The sequence below is a fragment of the Argiope bruennichi genome, chromosome 9, assembly GCF_947563725.1.
Source record: "Argiope bruennichi chromosome 9, qqArgBrue1.1, whole genome shotgun sequence".
NCBI lineage: Eukaryota > Metazoa > Arthropoda > Arachnida > Araneae > Araneidae > Argiope > Argiope bruennichi.
The window spans coordinates 109,465,449-109,476,935 of NC_079159.1; the positions used below are offsets into that span (position 1 = coordinate 109,465,449).

The following is an 11,487-nucleotide window of genomic DNA, read 5'->3' on the forward strand; positions in this document are numbered from 1 at the left end:
GTAGAAAATGCACACGCATTTTTATATCCTGCCTTTTCAATGATTTTACATTTTCAACATGATTGTAGTTCTATATTGAATCCTGTATAGAATTTTCATTGAGAGTTTCAGTTCCATTAACAAGGTTGTATTGCCTAAATTAATGAGACGATATTTTACCAGACTTAGTTTTAAGTATTTAGTATTCCTCTTTCTCATGTGGAAGCTATTTTGGAAAAGGGAAGGTGTGCTGTATCGGTTGTCGATCTTTCCTACTGATCGTGGTACAAAATCAGTTCTTCTTGAAATGGCTCTTCTCGCGAAACAGAATATCATTATTCCAAATGGTTACCATTTAAGGCTCTTGCCAAAAGCCATGAAATGACATGTAAAGAATTAGGAAATGAGAAATGTCCTTTATCGTTAAAATACCAACATATTTCATTCAAACATTCAAAACAATTTGTATTTCAATATTTGGAACTTATTGCATATTTTCTTATTAGACTTGTGCATGGTGCAAACTGTTAAATTTTCTATCAAGCCATTATATAAAACTTCATGTTTCATGAAAGGCTAACCATTCATAATCTGCACCATAACTGATTGCACTTTTCTTACAGATCACATTCGAAGACGCTCCGGAATTAAGAGGGCATCTTTACTTTCATGCTTCCTTATGCGAAAGAATGTGCTGATGGTATTATCGCTGCGAGTGGCATTTTTCCAGTCTGACAAAATCCAGTACTAGTTTCCTTTTGGCTTGAGAACACCATCTGGATCACCGCAAAGCACAGCGTGCCATGCCATTTGAATCGCTTATGGTTAATGGGAAGTATTTTCACGTAGATTTCCTTCTGTTGCATCGGACTATCCAGGTATGTCTACATAATTGCGGTACCCTAGCTCCTGAGAGGCTGCTTGTGTGGAATATTCGGCGATTGTTAATATTGTTTCCTATTCATTCAGGGAGAAATAGTTTCGGATTTTAATAATCTATTTCTAATCCTAAGATCCATTTTTTTAAATAGTACGAGTTCTCTCTCAAAAGTTAATGGCGAATTGCGATTAATGCAACAGTGAATTTCCTTGAGTTGGAAAGAATATTTCTGATATAAGCTTTATGTAAATCAATTTTCAAAAATGAATCCAAATAAAAAGTTGAAAATCACTTTCAAGCTTGGTGTAGAAACAAGTCGGTGCGAATTTTTGAGGTTTAGCATAATCGGTTCATTCATTAAATATCGATTCAAACTTTGACCTAGACGTTTATTAATTCCTATATTTCTTATTACATTCGGATTCTCCATCCAACGTATTTAAAATTACTGGTGCCTAAATTTTTTTCAATTCAGTACATTGAATCATAAGCGATTTGGTATAAATCGCTACTCGGTGATGTTTTATAATGCTGTAAATTTCAGGTTACTGAATATAAATTAAATTTGCAAATCTGCAAAAAGGAATTTATTCCGATTGCGTTCAGTTATTTAATTAGAATGGCAGATTGCAGATATTGCATCTGGAAAATCGATTATCACCAATATTGAATGGAGTCCAAACAGGTTCTTTCAAATAACGAGCCATTCAATTTCTGCGTTAGATTGAAAGTTTTTAAGTATATACATCGGTAAAGGACTATGTAAATGCTCCGACATTTCGAATAAAGATTAGAATATGTATGAAACTTTCTAGATTTATGATTAAGATAAAATTAAAAGTTAGACTTGCATTTTTTTTGGGGGGGGGGATTACTTTTGAAATAACTAGTGATAACTTGCTAAAGAATGATGTATATATTCCCCCCTGACTAAGAAATTTGAGGATTGATCCTCTAATTTGAAGTTATTTTATTTTAGTGAAAAAAAAAATAAGTTGCTAGTATTCTAATTTTGACAAACTTTAATAGCCACTTTATATATTAAATGAAACTGTCTCAAGCTTGTTATATGTAGGCAATATCGCTAATTTATGTTATGCCCCTTCAAATAACACCTCGAAATCCCAAAGAAACTTCATTTCGGTTTGAATTAATTCGCAAACGTTTTCTTATATAATTCTAGTTTAATAGAATATAATAGATTTTTATTAATAGTTTGTGTAATTAGTCTTTTCATTTCCTATTTATATTAATTCCTTGACTTTCTAATTAGATAGCTATAAATATCCCAAATAGCATGCCAATTTAATTATAATATGCAAGGCATTTGAAGCATTGATGGTTTTGTGACTCTTGAATTTTAATTACTTATTACTTTCACTAAAATGCAGAGATAAACGCTTAATGCGTTGCACATCTCGGGTACCTCATTGTATGCGTAGGGGTTAAGATCATTCGTATTCAACTTCATTAACCGAGTAAATTTAAATAGTAATTGTATATTTTATTAGTGCTATAGTTAATATCCACTTCCATAGCATAATCGAATTCTGAATTGTCGAACATGTTACTACATTAAAAATTCATAGTTCCAATTGATTCTAGCCTAAAATAGACTCAAGTTGACTAACTTTCGAAATTTTGGTTGAAATTTAGAAAAATGTCCTTTATTTTCTACGTAGTTCAGTTTTGTATCCACCTTTTTATAGGTAGTATAAAGCTCTCGGATAACCAGTTTCCAAATTAAAATGCAAACCGTAAAAATGTCATAGAAAAACTTTTAATTCTGTACGTCTTAAAACCAATTCTTGCATTCAAATACCACATTTGAATAGAATTAATTCGCACTATTTGATATGAAGAATACTTAAGCTAAGATTTCATTCATAACTTGTTTTGATAGTAGTCAGTCGCAAGGTACAATAGAAATGACAAAGGATTAACTGCTTTCAGAATGACAAAGTTGGCTCCGAGCTTTTTGTAAATTGTTGTATAGCACCGAATATAAAGTATTTCAATGGAATTTATAAAATTTAAGAAATTTTGCATGCTTGACTTATTACCTTTCATTAATTCTTCTCGCTCATCAAAGCTTGCATAAGCGGTACTGGATGAGTATTCTTTAAAAATAGTCTTCATGTACCCATACCAAGGCTGATAATTTGGCGCATTTGGCGAAGTTGGGTGGTGGGATAAATTCTATTATCTGGTAGAGATGTATTATTCGAATGAGAAACTGCATTTGATGTGCATTACAAAAATCTGATATAATGTATGAAGTAGTAATTGGTAGCTGTGCGTCCAACGTAATCTGTACAGTGTCTCGGTATATGGATAGGATTTTCAGCATAAGACTAATGCGGCAGTAGGCAGTATGTGATCTAAAACTGAGCGATTTTCCGTTGTGGGCGAGTTAAAAGAAATGCAATCTCATGGTCAATTGGATGTTGAATGTAATGTTCAGCAGTGCGGATTAGTGGTTTTGGCGGCGTGGACAATGTATGTGAAAGTTGTGGAATCCTGGTGGGGTTGAAAGCATCGGCAGTATGTATGAGCTGTGGAATTTCGCTTGTGCTGGTGGCGCGGGTAATGTCTGTGAGCTGTTGAATTGCACTTGTGCTGGCAGCGTGGGAAATGCTGTGGAATTATGTTCGGCTTTGAAGCCTGGGTAATGCCTGCGAGAGATGTGGAATTGTGGTCGGCTTTGAAGCCTGGGTAATGCCTGCGAGAGAGCTGTGGAATTGCGGTCGGCTCTGAAGCCTGGGTAATGCCTGCGAGAGTGAGTTGTGGAATTGTGGTCTGCTCTGAAGCCTGGGTAATGCGTGCGAGAGTGAGTTGTGGAATTGTGGTCGGCTATGAAGCCTGGGTAATGCGTGCGAGAGTGAGTTGTGGAATTGTGGTCGGCTCTGAAGCCTGGGTAATGCGTGCGAGAGTGAGTTGTGGAATTGTGGTTTGCTCTGAAGCCTGGGTAATGCGTGCGAGAGTGAGTTGTGGAATTGTGGTCTGCTCTGAAGCCTGGGTAATGCGTGCGAGAGTGAGTTGTGGAATTGTGGTCTGCTCTGAAGCCTGGGTAATGCGTGCGAGAGTGAGTTGTGGAATTGTGGTCGGCTCTGAAGCCTGGGTAATGCGTGCGAGAGGGAGTTGTGGAATTGTGGTCGGCTCTGAAGCCTGGGTAATGCGTGCGAGAGGGAGTTGTGGAATTGTGGTCGGCTCTGAAGCCTGGGTAATGCGTGCGAGAGGGAGTTGTGGAATTGTGGTCGGCTCTGAAGCCTGGGTAATGTGTGTGTGTGTGTGAGAGAGGGAATTGTGGTCGGCTTTGAAGCCTGGGTAATGCCTGCGAGAGATGTGGAATTGTGGTCGGCTTTGAAGCCTGGGTAATGCCTGCGAGAGATGTGGAATTGTGGTCGGCTTTGAAGCCTGGGTAATGCCTGCGAGAGAGCTGTGGAATTGCGGTCGGCTCTGAAGCCTGGGTAATGCCTGCGAGAGTGAGTTGTGGAATTGTGGTCTGCTCTGAAGCCTGGGTAATGCGTGCGAGAGTGAGTTGTGGAATTGTGGTCTGCTCTGAAGCCTGGGTAATGCGTGCGAGAGTGAGTTGTGGAATTGTGGTCGGCTATGAAGCCTGGGTAATGCGTGCGAGAGTGAGTTGTGGAATTGTGGTTTGCTCTGAAGCCTGGGTAATGCGTGCGAGAGTGAGTTGTGGAATTGTGGTTTGCTCTGAAGCCTGGGTAATGCGTGCGAGAGTGAGTTGTGGAATTGTGGTTTGCTCTGAAGCCTGGGTAATGCGTGCGAGAGTGAGTTGTGGAATTGTGGTCTGCTCTGAAGCCTGGGTAATGCGTGCGAGAGTGAGTTGTGGAATTGTGGTCGGCTCTGAAGCCTGGGTAATGCGTGCGAGAGGGAGTTGTGGAATTGTGGTCGGCTCTGAAGCCTGGGTAATGCGTGCGAGAGGGAGTTGTGGAATTGTGGTCGGCTCTGAAGCCTGGGTAATGCGTGCGAGAGGGAGTTGTGGAATTGTGGTCGGCTCTGAAGCCTGGGTAATGTGTGTGTGTGTGTGAGAGAGGGAATTGTGGTCGGCTTTGAAGCCTGGGTAATGTGTGTGTGTGAGAGAGAGGGAATTGTGGTCGGCTTTGAAGCCTGGGTAATGTGTGTGTGTGAGAGAGAGGGAATTGTGGTCGGCTTTGAAGCCTGGGTAATGTGTGTGTGTGTGTGAGAGAGGGAATTGTGGTCGGCTTTGAAGCCTGGGTAATGTGTGTGTGTGTGAGAGAGAGAGGGAATTGTGGTCGGCTCTGAAGCCTGGGTAATGTAAGCGAAATGGAAAAAATATCGCTGCTGCATGTTTGTACGAAGGTTTACTTGCTTGTTATCTGACTTGAATGATTGCTTCTCTTTGCGAGTCACTTTTTTGAGGCATATAATATCGGAGCAACGATGCTGTGAAGAGTTTAGCACATTCAGTTTAGGTAGGAAAATAAAGGAATGATTATAACGTATTATCAGTTTTAATATCGACCGGATTTAACGTTTTAAGAGAAATTTGTTGATAATTTAATAAAATAATGCTCGTTTTGAATTTAAATCTCACAAATTCGGCAGATGGATTTTTATTTGGGTGAATACAAGATCGAATTATGCTGAATTCCCATCTTGCTTTGGAAGTACGAGCATGGTTTAACAATAAATTAATAAATCAACTCAACTGATGAAACTCTTTTTAAGGTATTTCAGTCTCTCGAAATTGCAACACTTCCACAATTGTAATTCATAATGATTGAAACCAATAATCGAAAAGGCTGTTGTTGAGGAAGAATCGATAAATAGTATTAGAATTTTTCTTCCTTGATTGACAGAAGAAGAATTTTTGTTGAAATTCATATGCTCCAACTAAAAGCATCGATTGATTTACAATCTCGTAAAGGAGTCGGATAAAAAAAACAAAAAACGACTAATACCTTTTTAAGCTTTTACTTTCTTCGAATTATAATATCTTACCCTCTCCCCCTTTCTTATTGTAGCTTTCAAAAATGGCAGTATTTTATTTAATCATGGATTGTTCTAAAACTTCAGCACATTTGATGAAAGAAACTATGTCGCTTTAATCAAGTTTAAATTCTTAATCCCACTTATTACCAACTAGAAATGCAATACCTCCTTTTTGAAGATGTATACTTTAGAACCTTTCAGATTATAATGAAGGTAAAGTATTTTGCAGATTTAATTCTTTTTTTTTTCATAATATTAGAATTAATCTTGCAATATAGAGGAATTTATCTAGTAAGTCGTTGTTTTGGTTTTCATCTTTATTACTTCCAAATAACGAAATAATTCGTGCTATTTCGCAAATTCTAGTCTGTCCTGTGTATTATTAAACTTCAAAAATAAACTAAAAAAGGGGATTAATAATTGCATCTTTTTCGTAAAGTAATGGAGACTGCTGTAATATTCACACTTCTAATCTAACAAATGCAACTTCGCACCAATTTAAAAATTGCGACTTTCATATCGCAACTTGTAAGTAGAAGTTACAATGCAAACATATATGGAATTCCAGTGAATAAAAATTATACTTCAAACAGCGAAATTGGCAAAAGTAAATGTAAATTTAAATTTTAACAGAAATGTTATTTTATTGGACGAAGCTTTCAGTCTCAATAAAAAATGTTCCAACATGAAACTATTCTGGTCTTTCAAAAGTGTTTTGGACAAAATTAGTGTTGTATTTTATCTATGTGTTTACATATGTAAATATTTACTGTAACTATTATAAAATAAGGCAGGTATTTCAATGGCAACTTGAAACAATTTGTTCTGCTTAAAATGAAGTAATTTATATTGAACGAATTTGGTCTTAAAGTGGAGAAGGGCATGAAATTTCGTCCGGCTCAAATCGGCAGTGGATTTTAGGAATGTTTCAAAATTAAAAGATCATAGAATTCCCATTTTAAATAGTTTAAAATTTTTCAGTGGTGCAATATCGAAGAGATTCCATTAGGTTTTCTTACTCAATTGAAAATTCACTTCTGAGAACTTTCTCCTTTACCTCTTTAAGAATGATTCGATAGCCTTCAGAATGCATTAGAATATACTTCTGATATCCAGATAAAACCCGAAAGAAATATTCATAATCTTCGAATATCCTATGCAAGCGGCCTCTAAGCGGCGAGATTGCTGCAATTATGTGGTCATTACTTGGTATTGTCTAATGCAGTAGATGAGAGAATCTTTGCCATTTGTCACCTGATGTTAAGGAAAAGAGAGAATAAATATGAATGTGGCAACTTTTGGGGAAAAATAGCAACTTGTATTATCTTCAGTTTGTACTGCATTATTTATACCAAACGTTTTCCTATTGATTCATCTGGATTCATTGTCAGTTGAAATTGGTACCATTTACTGGGAAGTGACAATATCCAATGTCACTTTGCTGTTCCACCTGGAGACAAACATTTTATTGAGAGCAGACAACTGGATAGCCAAGAATCCATATTTCATGATATACTGAAATGATATTGGTAAGTTTTCGTGAATTACAATTCTCGTACCGAACAGTTTAGATATAAGAATTGTACTTCACTTTGTTTCAATTATGTACAATTCCGTCAAATGTTACATAATTAGAATTTTACAAAAGACTTTTATTTCGTATTTATAGGTTGGTAAATTTAGAACCTGATTTACTGCGGAATAAAGGCATGGCATCTACAAGGAGCAAGACTGCTTTTTACGTTCCATATGACTTATAAATTAGATTCAAAAAAGTATTTTAAGATGACTTGTAGCAATGGAAATTCAAGATCAGGTAAAAAAAAAAACTATTATAAATTATCTTAAATTGCATGGCATATTTAAAGCGCTTTATTTGTTCTTCTAGGAAACAAATTTTCCAAATGCTGGAAAGAAATAGAAATAATTGTTATCTGTAAACATTTTTTTCAGTTACAGCATTCAACTTTCACATGAAATACGGAGGAATTCAAGTACCTGTATTCATTCTGTGTATATAGGGGGCCGAAGTAATCCAGAATCTGAGAATGAAATCGGCATTCGACATCCATGTGTTCAATTGGGAACCTCTTCAGGAGTTGAATCAGTTAGTACAAAAAAATGATTCAGGTAAATTTGCTTTGCTTTTCTGTACGGCCTGAAGGTAAGTTATTTTCTGAGAAACGAATAAACTGTATTAATATTGGTATCGAGAAATATTCTGTCAACTTCAATATTGTAGTAGTTAACGTATTCATAAATTATTGAAGCTACTGAAATGTAATCGCGTATCTCAACATGACGATCCTTAATTTTCCCTAAGCTACAAAATGAAAATTGAATGTTTTTAACGAAACTTCATATTGCGTTTGTATATAAGGTAGTGCCCATTTGGAGGAAATTTTGAATTTTTAAACATAAGCTGTATTTGTTACTAGAGGTTAATTAGTGCTATTTATTTTAAATCTGCATATAAATGAAGAAAAATTGAGGTACCAGCTCTATATTAAAAATAGCATGTTTAGATAAATTGTTTTACAAATTTGTTTGATACTGCGATATTTTTTACTGCCAACGGATATTCTGAGCTTTCAAAACATTTCCTAAGAAACGTGGATAAGTATTTAGTTCCATAAATAAGGTTATCGGAATAAATTCCTTTTCATACTTCAAATTATCTATGTAGTGTAAAGAATTTTTGCTCTTTAATTCTACTGCGTTTATTGTATTTTTGGTGCTTGGATTCGAATTGGTTCATCTACATATGTAATACTTTCAGATGTCTGCTAACATGACTTAACCGAGATCAGCACAGCGAAATAACACTCTCGTCGAGCGCATTTTGGCGTTATATTTTACAGTTATGGATGGAGAGCCCACAGATACAGCTGACTATCTATATCAATTTATATCGTGCTAAAAATGTCCGATTACGAATAAAGGTCCACAGAGCTGAATTATTAATATATAGCTCATCTCCACTGTGCAAATTCTATACCCGTGTGGTAAGCAATATTTTTAGATGTCTATACATCTGAGAATTTCGATTTTAAGTGCAAGAGATTAGACATTTATGCATTCTTTAATTTCAGTTCCTGACATAAATTCTACGGGTAGTAGCAATCTGGATTGTCATACCTTATCTCTTGGGTACCAACTTGGGAAATCGGTTAGTTGCTATAATTTTTATAATTGTCATACTTGAATGAATATTGGGTATAATCTTTTTAATAGTGAAATTACTGAAATTTTAAAAATAAACCTATCAAAATAAACTTTGAAATGGAAAAACTCTTCAAATTGATATTTATAGGTTGGAGGTCTTACGTCCTAAAATTATTTTGTTAAATAAAGTCTTGCCATCCACAACCAGAAGATCGACTACATTTACAACTCATTCTTCATGAATTGACACAATTTATGCTGGATACAGGAAACAGATGACACCGAAATAGAAAAACATACAGTAAGTTTAATGCATTTTAATAAAACATGGTTTTCTTAAATGTTTAATTTTATAACTTCGAAAATAAGTTCTTCAAGGGTATGACGCAAATTGAAGCCATAATTATTTGGAGACATTTATTGTGACAGATGCAGAATTTCCAGTCACTTCTCAATATTGGAATCAACGAATTGAATCACATTCATCGAGATCAACTTTTCGATATAGGAATAGAATTAATCGGTCGCCTGAGAATGTCTCAGTCGTTTGCACGTCGTTGCCTTTTATAGGAAAATATCCATCTACACAAGTACCTCTTCAGATGAAGAATTGTTCACAGGTGTAACTTTATTTCGCCTGTTTAGTATTCCGAGAAATTTTTCGGGAAAAATAAAATATACTATTCTTAATTAAAATTTGTTTTTCAATTCTTCTCTAATCGTAAAAACTAGAAAATTTATATTAACCTATTGTAGGTTTTTCCAAGCGTCTCAATAGCAATCAAAACATTATATGAAACTCGGGGATAACGAAAATAGTGCTCCTAGAATATTTTTTTCATTAAAAGTAATGATTTCTCTTTGGAGAGCACTTTGACTGTTGGCGAAGTAATCGTATCACAATGCTAACCCTTGCATTCTAGTGAAAATTCGTCTGTATTGTTTTTATAACAGTTAGATCCACATCAATCTTTTTAGGAATTGTGACAAATCGGAAAATGTTTCCAAGCCATCAAAAGGTTTCTTGTACCCGCATATGTATAATAAATCTCATTACTTTTAGAAGGCAAAGATTTGAGTTTAATCATTTGTGGATGACGGAAGATTATTAAAATAATTGTTAGCCTATGCCCTTTATAGACTTAATGCACGCAGAACTCTCAAAATATGCAAGATCTGGCTCTTGAATGGGGAAAAAAAGGTCACTTGGATAATATTTTTCAAATTTCAAATACTGCGAATATTTTTGCTAATAGATAATTCAACTGTCGCGAGCTCTATTCATTTCCTAGTTAAAAAGTAGATTTAATTCCGTATATAACGTAATGAAGCGAATTCTATTTTAGAATAATCTACATAAGTTGAAAGAGCAAAATAAATTATGAATGCTCTTGCATTTCGTAATTTTCTTGACAGATGAAACTGTATTTAATTTGTATTAATTGAAATATTCTTTCAGATGCCTTTTAACAACCATTACCACGGAAGAATCGTGAACCTTCATCGAATGCATTTTTGAATTCGCCCACAATTCTCCTGGAGAAGCTTTGAAGATGCAGGTGATCCAGTTGAGCTCTTGTAAAGCTTGCGATTCATTTCAAGCACTGTCATCAAAGATTAGTATAAAATTACCATCATGTGAACAGTCTGAACAGGAGAAATGTTATTGCGATCTGCGTTATTTCTGAATATCCATAAATCTTTAAAATGTTTGCTCCTGTATTAAGGTTACAAGGTATTTGAATATATAGTTTTTAGAAGAATTCTATTGGGGAATACTGAAATTCTTGGTTTCAAATTTTACAAAAGCCTGATGTTAGTGTTGTAACTTGTTTATGTTTTGTATTACCTTTATTTGGTATTCGAAACAATTGTTTGAAATATCAATCAATACTTGGCATTTAAATGATTGATAATGTTTTATTGAGATAAAACTAATTATAAATATTGAGATACCTATTCAGAACTTTCGAAGTGTATTTTCTATTCCTTCAAAAATAGGCCCAAGAAATGATTTTTAGATTGTGACAATTCCTGGTGATATATTTTGTTTCACCATTTTGATAGCATTTTAAATTTTTTTCTTAAAGGATGAAAACTTGCTACATTTTGTTCGCTATAAGATGTAAAATATTAAACTGCATTTTTTCTTATGGTCATATCTATTAAAAGCTAGATATGTTAGTTAGCATATCATAATAAGCTCTGCATTAATAGAAAAGTGTTTTAGGGTTGAGAACTGGAGTTATCCCAGCTATTTTTACTCATAGTATTTCTTTGTTGCCTCTTTTGACATTAAATGGAATTTATCATTAATACTATGGTATTAATGATTTGTTAATTATAAATGACGGACTGCCATTGTATAATATTCAAAACTTAGCATTTCCATTTTCGAAATATTATTAATTTTCGTTATATCGGTAGAATATCTTGTCTACTGTCACAAATTTTATAAAAATTGTTGCCCTTTTTACTGTAGTATC

General features: G+C 34.8%; 1 long non-coding RNA gene across 1 annotated transcript; it reads left to right on the plus strand.

The window, feature by feature from the left end:
- The first annotated feature begins 6,293 nt into the window (after window positions 1-6,293).
- On the plus strand, window positions 6,294-10,719 carry LOC129984644 (uncharacterized). Its single transcript, XR_008785514.1, has 6 exons — window positions 6,294-7,365; window positions 7,506-7,652; window positions 7,790-8,841; window positions 8,929-9,005; window positions 9,150-9,302; window positions 10,461-10,719. It is a non-coding gene; the product is annotated as an uncharacterized LOC129984644 (long non-coding RNA).
- The last annotated feature ends 768 nt before the right edge of the window (window positions 10,720-11,487 follow it).